Source organism: Cimex lectularius, unplaced genomic scaffold (assembly GCF_000648675.2).
Source record: "Cimex lectularius strain Harlan isolate CLEC.00 unplaced genomic scaffold, Clec_2.1 scaffold45, whole genome shotgun sequence".
Classification (NCBI taxonomy): Eukaryota; Metazoa; Arthropoda; class Insecta; order Hemiptera; family Cimicidae; genus Cimex; species Cimex lectularius.
The window spans coordinates 697,819-720,747 of NW_019392634.1; the positions used below are offsets into that span (position 1 = coordinate 697,819).

Below are 22,929 nucleotides of genomic sequence, written 5' to 3' on the forward strand. Positions count from 1 at the left end.
CTTTGGCCAAAGCCTCATCTAAGTCCTTACAATGTGTCTGCTCTATCGGACCCTAAATGTACAAAGTCCGTTGCTTCCAGAACAAAATGGGACTTCCGTTTAGAGAAAATATGCAGTGCCACTCTATTTACAATGAAATTCTAATTTTCTTCTTACAAACATGTGAATATTCCCATCCCAGAAAGTCCCTTCTTCTCCTTTGTCCAACACTACTGGTGTTCCTCAAGGCTAGAGTTTATCTGCCTCCACTATTTTTTAACGAGGGTTCGCAACAGCAGAGATCGTATAAACCCTCGGAAGAGTATTTGAAAAAAAATCCCATTTGTAAGTATGTCGGGTTCGAATGCAGGGCTGCTGGATTCGAACCCGAGACCTTTACTTTACAGTGATGAGCGCCGTGTCAAAGCCTAAACCGTTGCGGCCACCGACGCCCCCCCTTTTGTTATTATATAAATGATCTTCCTAATATCTTAAATATCGTACTTATTACCTCTACGCACATTACTTCCAAATATACCTCTTATTTTCACCTCATGACCTTCAAATCTCAATCATACGAATCCAAGAGGACCTAAATTCCATTATCTTCCTGGTCTGTTGACTATGGACTCTCTCTCTCAATACAGTACCCCCCAGGATATAGTGTTTGGATCCCGTCTCTCCCATGCCTCAAACGCTCTGCATTAACAAGTAACCAGTCTCCTTTTATCCATCTCAAAAATCAAACCCTCCTGCAAACCCCATTTACTAAATAACCCACCGTTGCTTCTCCATCCTCCGGCAATTCCGCCATGCAAGCTAACTCTTAGGCCGGTGCCACACTAGACGGAATGCCACGGAAGTTTTCGTGACCGAATTTTGCGTCGAAAAATCCGCCTAATCCGAACAAGCCAGATGTACGATAGAAATGAACGGAAGACTTCAACGACTGTTTGGATATGCAGTTGATAACGTGACGCAGTGGATCATTTACGGTACAATGTAACAACTTTTCGTTTTGTGTATTTGCAAGGCAACGGAGAAGCAGAAGAGAAAGAGAGAACATTGGATTCATCCATTGAATATCAAAAGGGTAGTCAATAACACTGTCTGTATGGGGAACTTCGACGTTATCCTGTCATGTTCTTCCAATACTATGGGATGACTGAAGAACTTCCGCAATAAATTGGTCCAAATCCATCCTAGATCAACTTCACTTGCCTACCTTTTCCGTTCTACGCTTGTCCGTCGTCTATGTGACACACCCCATCTACTTTCTTCTGTTTTGATCTGTTTAGAAGGAACCCAGAGGAACATTCCATCGACGGACGCTGGTGCACTAACGGAACCTTTCAGTCTGTCGCTGGCTGTGTGTTTTCAATGTAAGCTTGTGCAGCGGAAATTTCCGACGAGAAAACTCCCGTCGCATTTCGTCTAGTGTGGCGCCGTCCTTACCAATCAGCACCCTAAAACTACTGATCTCCTACGTTTTGCTTCCCCATGTCGATTATGGCTGTTTGGTCTATGGTGGGTCACCAGTCACCAGGCAACCATGTTAACACACTCAAGAGAATCGTGAACTGCTTTTTCTGTTCATATTTCCCCAAACAGATCACAAGTGTCTAATATACCGTGGTTTAATATGGTTGTACCCATCCTATCGCTGTCTATACTTCCTTGGCTCTTTCCTTTATCAAACAATTTCTTCTCATTTCCCTTTATATATTTATACTCTGTTAATATTTAACTCTTGTATACATACTCGAAACCCTTGTTCCCGCATTTCTGATCCTTGCCCCACATACAAACCCACTGCTTTTAGTCGCTCCGTCCTTATCCGTTCCAACAACCACAGGAATTACTTAACTCACTTCACCGTGTTTCAACCCTTTCCACCTTTAAGACCCGTCTTTTACTACCCCCTTTCCTTACAATTTAACACCAAGGATGGTTAATTTTCTATTTATTTTTCGTTTCTTATTTAATTTAGCATGTCTTATTTATTTTTATCCATTACATTTAATTCTATATTTATATATTCTATATTTATAAATTGTGCCAAATTTTGTACTTTTTGTTATACACGGAGGTCTAAACCCCTAGAATACATTTTATTTTTTTCTTCTTCTTCATGAATATAAACTAGTTCTTAGAATAAGAAGTTCTTTTCAGAGGATCTTCGGAAGATTCAAAACAGAGAAAACTTCCTTACGGTTTTCGCCGAGCTTTCGACAGTTTTATACTGTCATCTTCAGGGCCTGTTTTATTATCATATAAACAAACAATTATAACATGAAAAAACAATAATTACAATAATAATTGAATATCTTACTTTAAAACCTTAATAGGAATTTAAATAACATGGTGTTTTGGGCACAGAAGTACAATGATTTTTGTGGCTCAGCATCTAAATATTAATTTAAATTGAGAAACATAAATAATTAAAAATTATAGGTAAAATTACAATAACAATAAAATTAAAAACGTGGTCAAGAAAGGCTACCTCATATAAGTCTAAAAAACAGGTACAAGTGATCACAGAAAACGTTTTTTAACTATATATATATACAATCAAATTATTTTAAAAATTTAAACAACAATAAAGTAGGATCACAGATCAAATCAATAAAAACCGAATGTTATAATTGTTTGTTTATATGATAATAAAACAGGCCCTGAAGATGACAGTATAAAACTGTCGAAAGCTCGGCGAAAACCGTAAGGAAGTTTTCTCTGTTTTGACCTCTTCCGAAGATCCTCTGAAAAGAACTTCTTGTATCCAGCAGGTGGATAATCTATTTTCATCGTTAGTTCTTAGAATGTTTTTACGATTATGTTTCTTTAAAAGACAACAAAGAAAATAATAGGATCAATGTTTATCCACCGGAAAATAAAACCAAAATTGTTTTAAATCGCTTTTCCTTTATTCGTTTCTCTCGCACTAACCAACTATCTAAACTAAGCTATTAAACTAATGTAAACGTTGTAATTGAAAGAACAGATGAAATCAAAAAGAAAAATATATAAATTTATTTTCAGCCTTGGAGGAGCTGACGTCCCAAAACTTGGCAAATCACCCCTGGCACAACCGCTCGCTAACAGCATCTACACTTTTTTCATTTTTTATTCGTTTGTGACTAGTAATTTGTCTTAATTTTTTACGTCATTAAAATGTGAACATATAATTTATAGTGTTCTATCTTGCTTACTGAATTAGACATATTAATATGAAGATTAATAAGCTCATAAATATCAATATACTAGGAAAATTATACTAATTTAAAGTTAGTAAAAAAGATGAAACTCAAATTTGTTCATGAGGGTCCAAATTGTAGATTGGTATGAACATGGACGCACGAAACTTTTAACCATTATAGGTTTTGAAGATTAATATAAATTAATATAAAATTTCTGGGATGATGTACACTTTCAACACGACACACAACAATGACACATCTACCAGAAAACACATACTTTGAGTTCTGAAGATGATCTCAAAAAAGATCGAAACGTTGGCACGATAAAGAAAATGTTTTTCTACATCACATGGTACATCACACCAGACCGCATCTCTCGATCTCTAAATAATCATTACACAACGATCACTAAACATTACACATTAATATAAACGAGGGGGAGACTCGAAATCTTCACGATTGTGCAAATGGCAGATTAATTATTTTGTTTTTAATGCTAGTATTTTTTTACTGACAAAATGAATGGCAGATTACTTCAACGTGGAAACACTTATACAAAATTTGAAGATGTCAACAAATGTGAAGAAAAACTTTTCAGGAGAGTATAAATTTCAGATTAATACAAACATGGAGGCACGAAAATCTTCACTATTATACGAATTGAAGACTAATACAAACATCGCAGAGACCCGAATATCTTCTATTGTACAAATGGCAGATTAGTTAATTATTTGGTTTATAATTGGCTTCTAGTGAATAAATTCTAATTAATCTAATTAAAACTTATTTTTCTAGTAAGACATTAAAAAAAAAGAAATGGCAAACTAGTTCGAACGTGGAAACACTTATAAAAATTTGAAGGTGGTTACAAATGTTTTCCAGCAAAACTCTTCATTGTTATACTAATTGGAGATTTTTGCAAACGTGGCAATTAGTATCACGGTTGGAAGAATGAAGGTTAGTGCAATCAATGTGATGCCAGAATCATTATTATTTTGAAATTTAATATTTCTACAAACGTGGAGGAAGCTGTACAAATTAAAGATCAGTTTAAACGTATAGATGCAAAATTCTTTAGGTATACTACTGAAGATCAGTATGTATGTTGAGAAAGCATTAATTTTCATGACTATACAATTGAACATTAGTTCAAACATATAACGGAAAATTTTTCAAGAACGTACAAATTAAAGATCAGCACATATGTTAGGAAACGCGACACTCTTCAATTGAAGATCAATTGCGTACATACACAAGATCGAAAAATTGTTCAGGGCAGGCGGTAACGTTCGTTTTTATTTTTTTTTAATTTCCCCCTTCACAAAGACTATTCTATTGTAAATATAATATTTTTCAATTAAAAAATAATAAGTTCAATAGTGGATTTTTGTCTTCATTTTCACCTTTTTTCCCGTTTTATGTATTTTTTTTAAATCTCGACCAAATTTAGAAAGATTTATTATTATATTTATTTTTTCCTTTTCCTTTTTTTATGCGAGGCCGTTCAAACGTTGGGACACGGAAATCGTCATGATCATACGAATACATCATACATACACGATTATACAATCGTGGATAAGCAATATTCAGGAATGTACAAATTAAAGACCGTTCAAACGTAAGGTACAAAATTCTTCATGATGTGCAAATTGAAGCTCAGTACAAATGTGGGGAGCATTAAAATCTTCACTATTGTACAAATTGAAGATTAGTTCAAACGTAGGGACACGAAAATCGTCATGATCATACGAATTTGAACATAACTACAATCCTGGGTATGCAATATTCAGGAATATACAAATGTATAAAATTTCAAACATAGAGATGCAAAATTCTTCAGGATGTGTACAAATTGAAGATTAGTTCAAACCTAGAGACAGGGATGCCTTCGTGATTATATAAATTTCAATATTAGTACAATCGTGGATACGCGAATATTCAGGTTTGTACAAATTGAAGTTAATTCAAACGTAAGGTGCAAAATTCTTCCAGAATGTACAAATTGAAGATCTGTACATATGGTGGGATAAGCAAATCTTTACTGAGTTGTTAATTATTACAATTATTACAAATGTGAAGACTCAAGAATGTTCACTATTGTACAAATTGAAGATTAGTTCAAACGTAGGGACACGAAAATCGTCATGATCATACGAATTTGAACATAACTACAATCCTGAGTATCCAATATTCAGGAATATACAAATGTATAAAATTTCAAACATAGAGATGCAAAATTCTTCAGGATGTGCAAATTGAAGGTCAGTACAAATGTGTTGAGCATTAAAATCTTCACTATTGTACAAACTGAAGATTAGTTCAAACGTGGAGACACGGAAGCTTTCCTGATTACATAAATTTGAACTTTCGTACAAACGTGAATACGTAAATATTCAGGAATGTTCACATTGAAGATTAGTTGAAACTTATACACCCAAAATTCTTCAAGAATGTACAAATTGAAGATCTATACAAATGGGGGGGAAAGGAAATCTTTCCAAATTGTACGATTGAAGATTAGTTTAAACATGGGAACACGGAATTCTTTCTATTTATTTTAATTTGGTAATCATTATATTCGTGGAGACGCGAATTTTCACGTTGAACAAATTGAAGATTACTACATAAAGTTGCTCTAATTGCTATAGCTAACAATTCGTCTTAATTTTCAATAACTCCATTAGATTTCGTGGTCCGATTGACCAAATAACTTCTTTCAATTAATTAATCATTATGTAAGGTATTGGTTGAGATAAAAAAGTCAGCGTCACCAGAGGGATTCGAACCCACGACCTTCGGTTAAATACCCCGCTGCTCTACCACTTGAGCTGTCGTGACTTCCATCCATTCGGACACCAAATTCCCATCTCAACCCACCTTTCGAATTTTCCTTCCTTTTCGCCATTTTTCAAAGGGGGGGGATTGAATTGAGGGAAAATTCGAAAGGTGGGTTGAGATGGGAAGTTGGTGCCACGATTGCTCAAGTCCGAAGGTCGTGGGTTCGAATCCCGCTAGTGACGCTGACTTTTTTATCTCAACCAATACTTTACATAAAGATTAATTAATTTTCAATAACATTGAAATGTGAATGTATAATATATTTTGTACTCTTTGCTAATCGGAAATAAAAGCATTGTACATAACCTCAACAATATAGATAATCAACACTTAAAACATTTAAACTACAAAAACGGAGGTTTTAATTTTAAATAATTTTTTATTTTGTCTTGAATAATTCAAAACTATTCGTTCTGAATATTTTACAAATAACAGATATTTATTTTTAGGAAGCATTTTAGGAAATTGCCCAGTATGAATATTTTTAGAAGAATTTATCAGTTGACGTGATTTCTACGCCAGTAAATTAGTATATAAATTTAGGAAAAAATTGATGAACCAATACAGCCGTCCATACAGTATTTTCCAGGTTACTCTATCGATCTCCGTGGATCTCCTTGGACGCAACATGGTAAACCACAACACGAGGTGAAAACGTTTCACTCACGAAACAAAAAAAATTTCAACATTAAAGAATTTTCCGAACAGTGAAATAACACCAGGCGTGAATTTTAAAATCAACATTTCCAACAGAAATTGATCAATAAACATTTTATCCTGTTTTTATTGTAGAGGGCTAATGACTGTATAATAGGGGTTCATTGACGTCAGCCCTTTGACCCTGGATTTTAACAGATTTAAAGGGCTCACGTGGGTTCTAATCCGGTTATAAATAACAGGATCGGAAACTTTCTTATTGGCTTGTCAGTCTTTACTTTTATTTGTAATTAACCTTTCTGTTGTGCTTTTTGGGAAAGTGTTTAATACCGGTTCGATTTACTCCTTTAGTAAACTTTCCGCCCTTAAATAAATGCCATTATGACAAAGTGACAGTCGATAATTCCTGTGTAAGACAATTTTACCGATTTAAACCCCATTGAACATAGCCAATAAACAAAATCTGTGACGATTTGAGGAAATAACCGACAAATAATAATGATTCCGATGTGCATGACAAATATATTTGAACGTTTGGATCAAAATTGAATATGGGTTTGAATAATCTCTAATCATCAAATTTTTAATGATACTTTTTCACCTGTGTTTAACATAAGAAACGGTTTATTGTTATTAAAAGCACAAGGCAATTAAGCTAAGGGTGTCATTATCCGTATTCCATACTTTTATAATCGGCTATCGGGAGGGGGAAGGGGATATCGACTGAAATGGTTCCTTTTCCCTATTGGTCACATTGTCATTTTAACTTCCTTTTTTGCTTCTTTCAGTCACAAAATAGAATCATAAAATTTTCCCAGTTGAGGCTCAGACGACGGGGCCTAAAGGGAAACCGGGTTCGAACGATTTTTCCTCCCGTTCTCCAGACATGCTGTCTCCCGGTCCCACCCTGGTTATCGAGCTTTATTCAGAACACGACTATAACGCCGAGGCTCATGCTCAGAAACCTCGACGCTCAAATTTAATTGATTGAGAAACTTCGATAATAAAACCTTCTTTAAAGTTTTTAAAAAATTGATTAAATCATGGAAACGTCGAGAAAGAGAAGTAGTAAAGTGGAAATATGAAAGCTTCACTTTCTGAAATAGAAGATTAGTTCATAAGTGGACAGGAAAATCTTCATGATCACACAAAATGATGATTGATAAAAACGTGTGCATGGAAAAATCTTCACTATTCTGAAATTGAAGACTAATTCATTTCTAAAACACAAAATCTTCACTAATATAGGAATTAAATTTTCTCTATTCTAAAACAGAGATTAGTTCATACGTAGACACGAAAATCTTCATGATCACACAAATTGATGAATGCTACAAACATGTGCATGGAAAAATCATCACTAATCTGAAATTGAAGAATAGTTCAAACGTAAAACACGAAAATCTTCACTAATGTAAAAATTAAATTTTCACTATTCTAAAACTGAGTTTAGATCATAGGTAGACACGAAAGCCTTCATAACCACACAAATTGATCAATGCTACAAACGTGTACATGGAAAAATCATCACTAATCTGAAATTGAAGAATATTTCATTCCTAAAACACACACATCTTCACTAATATAGAAATTAAATTTTCACTACTCTAAAACTGAGTTTAGTTCATACGTAGACACAAAAATCTTCATGATCACACAAATTATTGATAATTAGTACAAACGTGTGCATGGTAAAATCTTCCCTATTCTTAAATTGAAGAGTAGTTCATACGTAAAACACGAAAATCTTCACTAATATAGAAATTAAATTTTCACTATTCTAAAACTGAGTTTAGATCATACGTAGACATGAAAGTCTTCATAATCACACAAATTGATGAATGCTACAAACGTGTGTATGGAAAAATCTTCACTAATCTGAAATTGAAGAATAGTTCATTCCTAAAACACAAACATCTTCACTAATATAGAAATTAAATTTTCACTATTCTAAAACTGAGTTTAGATCATAGGTAGACACTAAAGTTTTCATAATCACACAAATTGATGAATGCTACAAACTTGTACTTCACTATTCCAAAATTGAAGATTGTTTATACCTGAAGATAAGAAAATCTTCAAGATTACACGGAAAATCTACACTATTTCTATATTTAAGATTAGTTTATACGTGAAGAAACGCAAATCTTCAAGATTACCCCCAATTAAAGATTGTTACAAACGAGAACATGGAAAATTCTTCCTATTCGGAAATTGAAGAATAGTTTATTCGTAAAACACAAAATCTTCACTAATATAGAAATTAAATTTTCCCTATTCTAAAACAGAGATTAGTTCATACGTAGACAGAAAAATCATGATCACACAAATTGAAGATTGCTACAAACTTGTACACGGAAAATCTTCACTATTCCAAAATTGAAGGTTAGTTTATACCTGAAGTAAGAAAATCTTCAAGATACACGGAAATCTTCACTATTTCTATATTTAAGATTAGTTTATACGTGTAGAAACGAAAATCTAAATTTAATTTTTAATTTTTAATAAAAATTTAATAACAAGATTAAAGATTGTTACAAACGAGTACATGGAAAAATCTTCACTTTCATGAAACTGAAGATTAGTTCATAGGTAGACGCGAAAACTTCACGGTTTATGAGGTTTAGTAGTAAAATGGAAATATGAAAGCTTCATTATTGAAGCAATTGAAATTAGTCCTTGGCGATCCTTCTGACCTGCTGTTGGTTCTCTGAAGATGGCGAGAAGCTAAAAAGCGTTTGACAAACCAACTCAGTATAAGCAGACCGTGTTGGTTGGTAACAACTAAATTACAGATTGTCACACCTCAGTCCACACGGAAGAATCTTACAATTTACAAATGTTACAACATAATTGAAATTTAGTATAAGTTAGAGATCGAGGCCCCAAACTTCACTATAACACAAATTTAACTTAGTGAAAAAATGAAGTACCTCACTATTATAAAATTCAACGTTCACGATTATACAAAAAAATATTTCACCATTTTTCTTCGTCCCATTCCGTTTTTTGAATCAGATATCTTTTAACGGTGAATAGATAAATATTTAAAAAATTAAGATCGGTGCAAACTTTGAACGAAAATGTATCCACGATGCTGGTACTGCTAAACGTGCGTTATTATAGCATTACAATTATTATATTATATTATTATTATTATATTATAGACATTTAAGATTAATATTCAAACCAGCACATGCAAAGACTTAACTGTTATAGGAATTGAAGTTTCCAAACTTGGAAGCAGAAAAATCTTCACAATTACACAAATCGAAGATACGAATTACACGTGTTACGTAAAATCTTCAGTATTCTGAAATTGAAAATCAGTTCGTAAGTAGTTACGAAAATCTTCACGATCACATATTGGTAGAAACGTGAACACGGAAACTGCTTCACTATTACAAACTGAATATTTGTTTGTATGTGGAAGATAAGAAAATCTCCAGGATAGAACCAATTTAATTAGTCAAACATGGGAAAATGCATCGACACTTCAGTAATATTTGTTCATTAAACTGAGGAATTCTTTTTTAATAACTGCTGGTTTTTGGTTAGAGTCAAAAAGGTCACACAAATTGAAGATTAATACAAATATATGCTCGGGAATATCTTCACTATTCTGAAATTGAAGATTAGATCATTCTGGAGATACGAAAATCTTAAAGATTAAACCAATTGAGATTGGTACAAAAGAGTTCAAGGAATATTCTTAACTAGTATAAACTGAGGACAAGTTTTTTTATGTGGAAAATATGAATGAATGAAAAAGTACTTTATTAGATAAACAAAAGAGAGTAAAAGAATTGTACATAATCAAAAAGCACATTTCGGCAATGGTTATCAACCGTCTGCCGGAGTCGGACTATACATTTTTAATAAACAAGGAACATATTTCTTCTTAAGGAATAAACAAAAGAGAGAGAAAAAAAACTATATAAATAAACTAAAATAACAACATATCTATTTATGCACATATAAATAACCAGGGTGTCTCTGATATATAAAGTAAACATTTAATAGTTGAAATAAAAAACAAGCGTTTTCCTGTAGTTCCAGGCTTCCATCGCAAATTTTACCAGATTTAAAGACTCGGGGTTATTTAATAAAGAGATTAGGTGCTCTCTCGTCAACGTGGGCAAGCCTATATGCCGTGCTCGGAACTCAGCTAAAACTGGGCATTCTGCTAGAAAATGAAAACAGTCTTCTCGAGCCTGCCTGTTGCAGAGAGAGCAGCCATCGGAACTATTGACTCTTGTGGGGTTATAATTGAGGTACAGTAACTCGCACCTAATTTTGAAAAACCAGCGAGCTAGCGGAATGGACGGAATTTTAGAATCTTGCGCTATGTTCAAGAAAGGTTGACTGATATTAAGGTCCTTATAGAGTAAAAATCTAGAGGAATTTTGAGCATGGAGGAGACATTTCACTGTGTGAGAAGTGCGGATATTGTTAATTAATTTTGAGTGTAAAAGTGGCACAAAATTTTAGCACATGCATTGATACAAGAAATACCTCGGAAGTTGTTAACACCATTAACGTCACCCTGTTTGTGTAAAGGAAAAATAATTGACCTCCCGAAGGAAGACGGGACATCACCAGTGTTAAATACGAAGTTATAAAAAGATAATAATTTTTCAAGAAAACAGTCGATTGCAAATTTATAGAACTCGTAGCTAATGCCATCAGGACCCGTAGCACACCCCCATGTGGAAAATATGCTCCAGGATAAAATCAATTGAACTGATTATTACTACTCAACCATACGAAAACGCATCGACAAATTCATTAACATTTGTGAATAAATTGAGGAAATCTGTTTTAATAAACGGCATGGGTTTTGGTTAGAGTGAAAAATAGTGAATTTTAATCATCTGTTACAGATGTATCCAGATATGGTCGAATAGTGCCGACTATCTTTAAATTTTTGTTAAACGTTCGAAATCAAACAACCAGAAAAACAACACTTTTAATGTTTTTGATCTAGTTAGTTTTTATTTTTTGTTGACCTTGTAGCATTTTACTCCTGAAAGCACAGGCCTAAATATTTAAGTACGAAGGTTTGTTAATAAAGATTTAGAAGTTTCATTCCAATCTCCTACCATAAGTTTTGCCCATCATGATTTAATGTCAAATTTACAGAAATAGTAGTATACCACGAGAAAACACACGTATCTGTTTGTTAGTCTAAGAATGTGAACGAAGATAGTCCCGTTATCGCGAAACATTGGAAGAACCCATAAATCTTTTCTCGGCACGTCATCTTTCTTGAATTTTCTGCCTCACATCGATTGTTTTCTTTAATGTTAAAGGGCCCAGATATTTTCGGCAATATTTTACGACGTACCTGCCGACGGTAGCTCTACAATTCGTGATTTGTTCTAAACTGACGAGTACAACACATGCACATACACACACGCACGCTCTCTCTCTCTTTCTCTCTCAGAAGAGAGATAGATTTTAATCGTAAATCTGTCTTGATTTTTTAGATGAAATGATATTCATGTTTTAATCGTAACAAAAACAATATACAGCAAAGTATTTTATTATTGTTAGAGCCAGCCACTAGACCAAATCTTTCTCTTCATTTGAAAAATTTGTACCTAAAGTTTCGGGTTTTTAGATTTCCTCGTTTCTTATTCGCACATTGAAGATTCCAATCCAAGAGATTTAGAGATGCAATCCATCAAGATTCTTCATGGTACGGCTTGCCTTCTATCTGCCTAAGTTTCTGGTATTTGCAGTTGTCGATTTGTTGTTTATTTCCAATTAATAAGTTTAATTTTAATTTAATTTAATTCAATATTAAGTCAATCAAATCGCATACTCCCAAGTTATCATTACGATCGTGATTGACAGTTGGGGCCGCAACTGTCAGCACAGGACGATGATATTCAAAAATACCCGACAGAATATCACCGACGAGTCAGGCTTACGATCGCCTGAGAATCGATGCCGATTTACGAGCGCGGAGTTTATCATTCCATCTGATTCGGCAATCGGTAATTATCGAGTTTAATCTCATAATGGATTAAAGCCTTTTTAATATAATGAGGTAAATTGTCCCTTATCTTTAGAACGCATATCTCCAAAATGCACTATTTTTTAATGGATGATGGCGATTTCAGACATAATTAAGAACTCGCCCTTGTATATCTGTTATATCTTCGGCTCTGGGCATAAAGATAGTGGTGAGTTCTATCCTACGGTTCTATGCAACGGTTGTGCTGCAACTTCCAAAACCATTCTGGAGAAGTATATTTTAAAATACCAGTCTGTCGGCAAATGTTTGGTTTTCTCCGCCATATTTGATGAATATATAACAAAACGAGTTGGTGAACTCTGATCTTTTTCCCACTGAGACTGTAGAGCCTCTTTTAATCTTATTTTCCTTCTCCTAAATATTTCAATCGTATCTTCAGTCTTCTCTTATACAGTCTTACATTGTGAGTTCTCAGATAGGACGAGTACTTTTAAAGGATGTGTGTCTTGTCAGCAGTTGTTGGTCTTGGAAGAGCACATTCTTCTTTATTTCTCTAAACATCTGCACGACCTGGGATCTAATAGAGGGTGGCTATTTTGCATAGCACAATAATCTTCGATTGGATGTTTTAAGAAGTTCAGCGTTTTGATGGCTGCTTGGTCAGTTGATATAGTTATCCAGTCTTTGTTTACTAGGCGTAATGAACTGAGTACTCTGAATTGCATGGACCTCGGCTTGGTGTGATGCCCATGCACTCTGATGCCAAATACCTGCTTCTGTACTTTGTTGTGTCCTAGATTCATCAGTTTACTAACAGCTTGTACCTTTCTTAATTCTTTCTTAGTATACACATCTCTCATTAAAATGTTATTACTATTCCGTTTAAGTGTTAATCCGTCAAGAGATTCTTCATGGTCGGCTTGCCTTCTGCCTGCCTAAGTTTTGCTGTTTCCACAGGTAGTTGTTGTTGTAGATTTGTTGAGGGTTGCTTAACAGTCTTTTGCATTGGATCCATTAGACGGGATGGTCAGTCAGTGTGTCCATATTGAGTTCATATATAGTTTACTACCTTTAGGCTTTACACCAGCGGGCATCAATCCATGATAATCACTCCTAGGTTATCTCGCAGTTTATAATTAATTTTCATGATTGGCTACCGTATTATAAATGGTAAATAAGCGCTTACTGTCCTTGAAGTAACTTTTGTCAGAAAGTACCGTGTACATTCCAGGTCATTAGGAGAATTAGTGACAACGTGACAATCTCAGAATGTTTTTAATGATTTAAAGATAAAAATAGTTGTAGACTAGTAACGATTGTTCAGATTGAATCTTGATTTGATGAATTACATGCAATTATGCAAATTAATAATATCAAATCGATATAATCAAGTTAAAAAATAAAATCTCAAGATAAACAAGAGAGCAGAAAGAGTATAAAGGCTGTAGATTTAATTACATCTGAATCTGGACCAGTCTGTTGAAAGCAGTGGCCTTGTACATAAATATTTAAAGAAACATGATTCCTTCGAAACGGAGTATTACGTGCCCGGGCTGACCAAATCGGGCGAAAGGAGCCCATAAAATATTCCCCATTTTATGGATACGACACTCGTGTCTAATGGCTTGTCCTTGCACTCTAGGAAAACAAGATCCGCACGAACGAGAACGAGTGGGCGGGTTTTACCGATTTCCAGAACTGGAAACGGATTTTCCAGGGCCCTCGGATTTATACACAGCATTCCGGAAAAAAAACGTCGCTTCTGACGCTCTGAAAACCGGGTCAGCCGCTTTGTTTCCAGCCCGCATCGATTCCGACTCACGACCTGCCGAAATGACTTCCGACCTACCCATTTCACGCCTTCACCCTGCAGTTAATCACGAGAAATCGGACGAAATAGAATTTAGACAAATTTAGAAAAGATAGAAGATTTATACATAGAAAAAGTGAGATAAAGTATAACGGGTATTCCCAAATATTGATCTTACTGTAATTGCCGTGGTGATCACGAACATACCCAATATACACGGTCAAATACCCTTCGATTAATTGTAATTTCAAAAAAAATTTTTGTATATATCTCAGAAACTACTTTTTTAAAACGTAGCAAACGAAAAGTTGTAAAAATTTAAATTTCCTTTAAAATGAACTCTTTGCACATTTTCTTGATAATACATGTTGTAATTTAAGGATTAAGAATTGGTTAGTATGGTTTAAATTGAATTATCACCAACAATTACAAAGAACTTATACCAGAAAGGGAAGAATGGGCTAAAACCTTTTTTCTGACAGGTGGAACTCAAGACCTTAACTTTATGCGAGGTAAAGGCAAAAAGCGTATGGGATTGTATGAATGCCCAGGCAGAAATCAATGACACCAAGGACCTGACTATGCCATGGGTCCCTGAACATTCGGGACGTAGAGACAATAAGAAAGTGGACATGTTACTACAAAAAGCAGCCAATATGAACTGTTTAGCTGTTTGGGCCCAGAACCCTCTGTGGCCTTGCATCCTGCCACAAAAACGGATACATCTACTGAATCCAAAGCCTCGAACATTGAACAATACCCCAGATATGAGGACCGCACATTCATACAAGAGCCATCTGCGAGTACTTGGTAAGTAACCGCAACAGAAGCAGAATTTGGTTCGACTCCCGACAGGTTAAGAAGGCACATGCACCGGAAAGGTGTACTGATAGAAGAAATACTGTGGGGGAAGATGAGGAAACCTCAGAACACATTTTGTTTTTGTGAGGGTCTATATTCTTCACTAGATCCTGCACTAAGGCGGAGAAGAGGAACTTGAAGCTGGCCAGTATAAAAATAGAGCACAATAGATCAACTCAGGTCGAAGTGCAGAAGACCTTGTGGCCACCTCTTTTATCTCTATACATATAGCTTCAATTTCCTCCCCCAAGTACAACATCAAGAATAATCTTCCCGAATTTATTATTTAAGGACTTTATCTTATAAAGTGAAATACCTAAAGGAATTCATTTTCATTCATAACTTTTTAAAATGGTCCTGCTCACTATTGAGCTGCAGGCTTTTTATGTGGCCCTTCAGTTATATTTGTTGGATTGTTCGTTTCCTTGCCTAAGAGATAGAAACCTTGTTTAGGTGTTACAGACCTTAAGATTTCCACCTCTTCTTGGCCACGATAAACACCTTTGAAATTGACATTTTCTTGTAATGTTTGTGTTTGATCGTTGGGCTTAAAGAGACGGTGGTACGGGCAGAAAGTACAACACAACTACCCAGATGAGAACTTTTAGTCCGTTAGCAAACAACGGGACGGGCTCAAAGGACTGATAACGAGGATCTTTTTGACAAAAAAAAACTGGGCCAACGTTATCAGAAGAGTCCGGGTCACATTTCGCCGTCTCTACGTTTCAGTATGGAAATAAAATGTTCTATGAGATAAGCTGAGGCTTTACGAATGTCCCAGAGGGTAAACGATCTGTTCTGAAAAGGTGCGCCCATGCGGGCAGGTGATTCGGAAGTATGTGCCGTTCGAATGACAATGTTCGGCCGCGTTTCGCTTTGTAATCGAAAAAATAACGGCACCTCATTCCAGTACTCATCGAACGATTTAATTTTGCTAACTGGTGATTTTTTTAAATTAATCGTCAATTATTCTTCTCTACTTCCAACCACCTGAAAAACTGTCTTTTAATACTAATATCATAAAACGTTATGAAGAATTCATTATATTTAGTGGTCTGATTGACCAAATTACTTCTTTCAATTAATTAAACTTTTTATGTAAGGTTTTGGTTGAAATTAAAAAGTTAGTGTCACGACCTTCGCCGTGGGTTCGAATCCCGCTCGTGACACTAACTTTTTCATTTCAACCAAAACCTTACATAAAAAGTTTAATTAATTGAAAGAAGTTATGAAGAATATTTCCTCACTTAATGAAAATAATTAATCGTACGTTGAATTTGTACTTCATTCTTCAAAAATTGACCTAATAACATATTGAAAATCAATGAAACAATAGATTCTCTTTAATGTTGCTGAATGTTGGGTAAATCAATTTTATGAATGATATTCCCTTTTCTTGCCTTAAAGGAACATACAAAATTTCTGATTCGCGTTTTTTCCTAACCACATCCTCATATTTCCACATGTAAATCAACCTTTTATTAAACTGCTTTTTTTACAAAAGTTTCAAATGAAATTGAACTGTTCCTGATCAAATTTCACTTACCAGGTCCAATTTAACTTTTTTCAAACTAAGTTGAACTGTCCCCAGATCAAATTTAAATTTTTTCAAATCAAATTCAACTTTTCCGAAATAGTATTGGTATTTTGCAAGACCAAATTTACTTTTTTCAAAAGAAATTGAACTTTTAACGGTCGAATTGAATTTTTCCGAAATCGAATTGAACTTTCGACGGAGTAAATTTTTAACTTATTTCAAACTAAGTTGAACTTTTCCCAGATCAAATTTAATTTTTATCAACCGAATTAATTTTTTTTCATATCAAGTTGACCTTTTTGAAATTTCAATTAAATCTTCCCGATCAAATAGATTTTTTTTTGTCAAATCGAATTGAACATTTGCCAGATAAAAATGACCTTTTGCAAGATCAAAGTGAACGTTTTTCAAACCTAATTGAAAAATCTTTTGCAAGTCAAATTTTTCAAACCAAGTTGAACTATTTCCAATTAAAATGAACTTTTCCAGTAAAATTACTTATCCAAATTCCTTTTTATTTTTTCAAAGAAAAAAAAACTTTTGCTGATCTAATTTTAATCTTGTCAAATCGAATAGAAATTTTTTTCAAATCAAACTTTGCAAGTTAAAATTAAAATTTCAAGATCAAATTTAACTTTTGCAAAACCTAATGGAACATTTTGCAAACCAGGATGAGCTTTTTCAAATTGCAATTAAATTGAGCAGATCAAATTGTTTTGTCAAACCTAATTGAACGTTTTTTCAAATCAAGTTAAACTTTTTGAAACTAAAATGTGCTTTTGCAGATTATGTAGACATATAGAATTTTCTATGGCCAGATCAAATTTAACTTTTTGAAACCAAATTTAAGTTTTTCTTAATCAAATTGTACTTTTTCCAGACCAAATTAAACTTTTCTCATTCCAATTGTAGTTTTGTCAAATTAAAATTAACTTTTTCAGATAAAATTACTTATCCAAATTCCTTTTTATTTTTTCAAAGAAAAAAAAAACATTTTCAGATCAAATTTTTCTTTTGTCAAATCGAATTGAACTTTTTGCAAATCAACTGAACTTTTGCAAGTTAAAATTAAATTTTCAAGATCAAATTTAACTTTCCTAAAACCTAATGGAACATTTTGCAAACCAAGTTGAGCTTTTGCAAATTGCAATTAAATTCACCAGATCAAATTGTTTGTCAAGCCTAATTGAACGTTTTTGTTTTTTTTCAAATCAAGTTAAACTTTTTGAAATTAATATGAGCTTTTGCAGATTATGTTGACATACAGAATTTACTTTGGCCAGATCAAATTTAACTTTTAGAAACCAAATTTAAGTTTTTTCCTAATCAAATTGTAGTTTTTCCAGATCAAATTAAACTTTTCTCGTTCAAATTGTAGTTTTGCCGAATCAAATTGAACTTTTCGTTGTAAAATTGACCTCTTTTCAAACCAAATCCTAATATTTTCAAAGTAAAGGCCAAAGCAGATGTTTTACCAAGTATATTTTTTAGTAAAGTTTTGATTTAATGGAGTGAATGTTAGACTACATATAGTTTATAGATAAATATGTTTCTTAATATTTCTGTTGAATTTACATAAAATTCTTAAGATTATTTTTGTCTACTGTTTTGTATCCATGCATATATATAATTTTTTAATTAAAATTTATGTATCTTTTACAATAGAACGAGTACATGTTAACCGTATAAGATTATAAGATTATTTTTATTTATCTATTTTGCAACCCAGAAGAAAACATTTAATTTAATAGAAAAAAAGAAAAAATTGAATTCAGTTTGGGAAATATTAGAATTTTGTAAGATTTAATTTTGTAAAAAGTTCAATAATGAAATTCTTGAGAAGTGTCATGGAAATTTAAGTATGAACACTTACAGCTGTAATTCTAATAGGGCTAAATTAATTTAAAACTTAAAAAGTTAAACACGATGAGATATAACATAACAGCGAGAACAGGTTTCTTTCTTTTTTCAGATGGCTTATTCCTTAAATTTAGATATATAAAATATTGTACGTTCATTAAATATTAAATAATATAATTTATATTAAATTAAAACCGTTTAAAAATTCTGTATATCAACAATTTAGAGTACATTTTGTGATCCTGAAAGAAACTAGTAGATATAAGCAAAATATAGACAATTACAAAAAAATTGTTGTCATTTTTGTAGTTAGTTTAAGTACTGAATTTTATTATTTAATTTAAGTTGAAAATCGACTTAACAACATATTGAGAGTCAATGAAACAAAAATCAAGACATGGATTAGATTTAACGTGGCGGAATGTTTAGAGAAATAACGTTCAATGTATGATCTCCCTGGCTTTGTCTATTATGATCAATCCTGCATAAAATGCATGGAAATTCTCGTTGTACGTTGTAAACCTAATGGAGATACATAAATAAATATTTAATGTCATAAAATTAACACCGGCTGAGAGTTGGTAGGACAGAACAGAGAGAATTTTTTTCGTTCGCCAGACTTTTCATAATGCCTGTTAGATGTTTTCTTGTTTACTGAGATTAATTTATTGTATTTTTCTTTTAAAAAATTCTATTATGTCTGCTGCTGATTGCGTTTTTAATAATTCAAAACCGTTTTTAGACATGATAGACTCATATGAGAATATTTTAAAGTAAATTTAAGATATTTTCGTCTATTAAACTTGAGAAAATGAGTAGATATATGTAAAATATATAGACTGACTAAGAAAAAACACGTTTTCATTTTGTTAGTATTTTAAATGCAGCAATTTTAGTATAAGTTGAAAATAAAAAGGTTTAAAGTGTTGAGTTTATGCTGCTTTTAAAAGGATCAGTTGAACATGGTTTCGTCGGCTGCGGAAGTGCGAATAGGCCGTTCTCCGGCGTGTCGCTATCGCGTGATATGCCATGGTACGTCCGCGATAATCGATAAAAACCATTGTAAAATTATAGTCTCGTGGAGAGGCCTAGGCTCCGGCCTAAAAGTCTTTTTGACCAAAAAAAAGGGGGAAATTTTTCAAATGAATAAATTTTCGTACTTACCATAACCGCTGGGACGGAGTGCGGGTGGGCACGGTTGCCCGGGTGGAGGCATGCCTGATTCTGCCCAGCCGCGATCTCATACCGATGGGGGCCCACCACCAGCCAGCTGATCCGCCCCTGATCAATAATCTGCGCGGACCAGGCGGTCCTCCGTGGCCGGGGTCCCAATTCGAAAACACTCAAATTTGACCAACTGCGATCAGCCCTGTTTAAAAAATAAGCAACTAAAATAACGTTATTGGTATGGCGTTGTAAAGATGAGGGTGTTCTTCCTAGCCAACTGATCAAAAAATTGACTCAGCATCCCATATTATTACCATATAAAAAAATTTATTTTTGCTGAACTGTAAAAATCTTCGGATCGAATATCTACTGAATCCGTTATATTTGGTGGACTATTGACCAAATTACTTCTTTACTCCTCTTTACTACCTCCTCTGTAAGGTTTTGGTTGAAATGAAAAAGTTAGTGTCACGAGCGGGATTCGAACGAATTTCTACCGAATGTGGTTTTGTGGTGCCATTTGCCTCCGAATCGTTCGTCCCAGTTCATGAACGTAATTCAGGGCCAGCTTCAATGTTTTTCCTTTTCGCGACTCAAGGAAATTAAACAGAATAGAAAACTTATTAAATATATTTCCAGAAATAAACACAATTTTACCCTTTGCATGATGGAATTCAGAAAAAATCAAACACATCAACAGCAGTTGATTTGATTTTAAAACCGCCTATAAAGTCTCGCTAAAGACGAAAATGCTCAAAATATAAATATACACCTAGGTACTCCGTTGTCTCAGATTTAAACAGGAGGAAATTTGAGAAACTTCGCCTCTTTTTGATGTTTGCTTTGAAGCTCTTCGGTAACGATCCTTTTCAAAGGGAAGATTAACGACGCCGGGTGAAAAGTGGATTCTGTATACTTCCATTAACGGATTCTAAGAGTTCTCTTTCAAAACTTGTGCTGTTAGTTCACATTTGGTGAAATTTAAGGGGTAAACGCTTTACAACGAAATGCTTCTGATGATACCAACGTCAAAAAATATCTACCTAAAGAAAAGCTTCCATTAAAAAATATTTCTGAGACAAAACTGTGTCGTAGTATGTGCATTTTCTTTGGATTCAACCTGTTTAAAACAAAAGCTTGCCATTCCTGCAAGCAGCAAATAATTTTTTTTTAAATTTATATAGCTCTAACCTATAAGGTTTATTAAAGTGGTTTTAAATATCTTGTATGTTGAATAAAATAAAAGGTAAATAAAATTATCCTACATCTCTAAAAGAATAAGTAACAATAGGAAAAACAGAATGTAAAAACTTATAAATTACATTAAATAAGTAGTAAAATATGGGTACCTAGTAAATCCAGTAGGAACCCATTAAATATCAACATTTTATCTTATACATAAATATAATTTTTTTAAAATGCATTTTACATATAATCGGTACATAAGGAATACATCCTTTAAGTTACAGTGACCTCTAAATAGTAAAGAGAAGTATAAAAATAAAAGTGAAAATTATTATGAATGGTTAATTATAATCAAAATAATACATGATATTAATTAATTAATTAATCATCTACATATAAAAAATACATCATCGATCCTCAAACCATATGTTCAACTTAAATGAAGTTGAATTCAAACTTCTATTAATTCAATTTGAAGTTTTAGGGAGAAACGACTCTGACAATATTAATCTGATAATTAATGGTTGTAAAATATAATTAGTTAATAAGACTATGTATCTGGGTATATAGCATTTTTCAGTCAAATGAAACTTTTTTTCAACCAAACAAAACCTTTTTTCAATCAAATGAAACTTTTTTCAATCAAATGAAACTTTTTTTTTTTTTCAATCAAATGAAACCTTTTTTCAATCAAAAGAAACCACTTTTCAAGCAAATGATACCTAAAACCTAATGATAATAATTATGTAGAGGAATAAATAAATGACATTATAGTAGTAAAAAAAATTTTTATGATGATTGAATACGTGAAGAAACGTTCTTGTACCTTGCCTTACGATTCAATTGTTGTAATATTAATATTCAATCAACATAAAAATTATTGTTAGAACTATAATGTCATTTATTTATTCCTCTACATAATTATTATCATTAGGTTTTAGGTTTCATTTGCTTGAAAAAAGGTTTCATTTGCTTGAAAAATGGTTTTATTTGATTGAAAAAAGGTTTCATTTGATTGAAAAAAAGTTTCATTTGATTGAAAAAGTTTCATTTGATTCAAAAAAAGTTTCATTTGGTTGAAAAAAAGATGTCATTTGATTGAAAAAAAGCTTCATTTGATTCAAAAAAAGTTTCATTGGTTGAAAAAAGTTTCATTTGATAGAAAAAAAAGTTTCATTTGATCAAAAAAAAGTTTCATTTGTTTGAAAAAAGTTTCATTTGCTTGAAAAAAGTTTCATTTGCTTGAAAAAAAGTTTCATTTGGTTGAAAAAAAGTTTCATTTGGTTGAAAAAGTTTCATTTGATTCAAAAACAATTTCATTTAATTAAAAAAAAGTTTCATTTGGTTGAAAAAAAGTTTCATTTGACTGAAAAATGCTGTAGTTATTGATAAGCAGTTGAAATTTAAAAGTCGTTGTGAACATATTGGGGGAAAAATTGGTAAAAAATAGGATACTTATATAGACTAGCAAAACTGCTGATCGCTAAAACTCTAATGAAAGTATACAATTGTCAAATACGTATACAATATTGCCAAATTTTACTTATTGTTCAATTGTATTGGGTTGTCCGGAAAATAATGCAGGATTTTGGTATTAAACAAAAAAAAAAGAAACTAGTTACTTTAAAGCAATGTTCTTTAATCAAAATAATTTCCCATACTCTCAATACATTTCTCCCAACGTGTTGGTAACTTATTAATTCCGTCTGAGTAGAATTCAGAATTTTTAGAATTGATAAAGTCAATAAATGCATTTTCCAGTTCCGTTTGATTTTTGAATATTATGTGTTGTAAGTAGTGGTCCAGGTGTCTAAAAAAATGGTAGTCAGTAGGCGAGAGGTCCGGAGAGTAGGGT

At 33.0% G+C, this 22,929-nt stretch overlaps 1 protein-coding gene across 1 annotated transcript in view; it reads right to left on the reverse strand.

Moving 5' to 3' along the window:
• Positions 1-19,964, reverse strand: part of LOC106662814 (monocarboxylate transporter 3) — a 127,011-nt gene extending 107,047 nt beyond the window's left edge. The window contains exon 1 of the mRNA XM_014387178.2: positions 19,887-19,964. The gene's annotated coding sequence lies outside the window, so the exon portion shown is untranslated. The remainder of the gene's footprint in view (positions 1-19,886) is intronic.
• Between the last annotated feature and the right edge of the window lie 2,965 nt (positions 19,965-22,929).